The following is a 1,982-nucleotide window of genomic DNA, read 5'->3' as shown; positions in this document are numbered from 1 at the left end:
ATATATATATGTATATATATGTATACATGTATATGTATATATGTGTGTGTTTATATATATATATATATATATATATATATATATATACACACACACACACATGATATCTGATATATGTATGTTTGTATGTATGCATGTAAGAAATTTGATGTGTGGGCGTGCATATTTGCACATACATACACACACACATACATACATACACACATACATACATACATACACACATACATACATTCACACATACATACATACATACATACATAACATCTATGCGTACATGCATATGTATATACGAGCTAACCAGCAAGCTTTCATATGGTCACCTGAACTGCAAGAAGTAGCAGTTAAATTTTCCCTCAAACAACTGGAAAGATCTAGAAAGTAGAAGGATCGGGGCCCTGAAGAAAAGTGGGGCAACGGTGGACGTGACGCATGTAAAAAAACACAAAATAAAGGGTTAATTAGGTTATATTTAATTGGTGAAATACAATGAAGATACATGGCTCAGCGGTTAAAGCATTTGGCTCACAGTCATGAGGTAGTGATTTCAAACCTTGGACTGGGCTTTGTGTTGTGTTCTTGAGCAAGACACTTTATTTCACGTTGCTCCAGTTCATTCAGCTGTAGAAAGGAGTTGTGATGTCACAGGTGCCAAGCCGTATCGGCCTTTGCCTTTCCCTTGGATAACATCGGTGGCATGGAGAGGGGGATGCTGGTATGCATGGGCGATTGCTGGTCTTCCATAAACAACCTTGCTAGGGTTTATGCTTTGGAGCGTAACTTTCTAGATGCAATCCCATGATCATTCTTGACTAAAGGGGGTTTTTACTGACTTTACTTTTACAGTTGTTTTGAATTTGCTGCAGAAAATGGTCTATGTTTGAGGTGGTGTCGGATGAGGTGGTGTCCTCCTCATCATCATCATCATTATCATTGCTACTACCACCACCACCACCATTGCTGTTTTCATCAGCATCATTATCATCCTCATCATCATCATAATCATCATTGTCATCACTTATGATGATGATGATGATGATGACGATGATGATGATAATGATGATGATGACATATAAAAAACAAGACATTCAACCTGGGCTGACCTGGAGTTGAATAACACCAGGCAACTGATAAGTTGTCTGCCAGAAAAAAAATCATATGAAATATTTTTATGGAAAGATAATTAATGAAAACATACATTCCATCATCTTAATTACAAATTATATTTAATTATATTTGATACGAAAAACAAAAAAGACTTAAAAATAAATTGGCCACATCCTGTCAAATAGTAACAAATGTTACAATGCCAAAGCAAACACTTGGATAATTAGTATCGTAACCAACAGATATAGTCTTGTGGTTAAGAAGTTTGCTTCATAGTCTTGTGGTTTTGGGTTCAAGCTAACAGTGTGACACCTTGGAACAAGGGTTTTCTACCATCGCCAAAGGTTGCCAGTAAAATTTAGCGGTAAGAAGTTACGGTGTTAAGTTCATGGCCAGGACTGGTTTTTCTGTCAGTTACAACGACGAGGGTTCCAGTTGATCCGATCAACGGAAGAGTCTACTTGTGAAATTAACATGCAAGTGGCTGAATACTCCACACCTTCATCAGGTGTCTTGGGGAAATTTCGAACCTGGGTTCTCATTCCTAAGGTATTTTTTGATGTTATTATTATTGAGTGAGAGAGCAGTGCATGCCATCGAAGTGACACTGGGGTAAAATATACGAAGCCCAGTATACCCATCATGACTACCCGTCTGATAAGGGTACACCAGGCACATGCATCACAACCATGTGTGTGCAGCATGGTGATCTCATATCAAGATAAACAGCGCATGACCTTGCAGGTGGGGCCCAGTTAGAATTTTCTTCAGGTCGAGTGGCCCATCCCGCTCAAAAGGTCCCTGAATAAGGTTTGTTTAAGGATGTTGAGCAAAACACCATATATATATATATATACATACATACATACATATAT

The sequence above is a fragment of the Octopus bimaculoides genome, chromosome 22 (assembly GCF_001194135.2).
Source record: "Octopus bimaculoides isolate UCB-OBI-ISO-001 chromosome 22, ASM119413v2, whole genome shotgun sequence".
NCBI classification, from domain to species: domain Eukaryota; kingdom Metazoa; phylum Mollusca; class Cephalopoda; order Octopoda; family Octopodidae; genus Octopus; species Octopus bimaculoides.
This window is presented reverse-complemented; position numbering follows the sequence as displayed.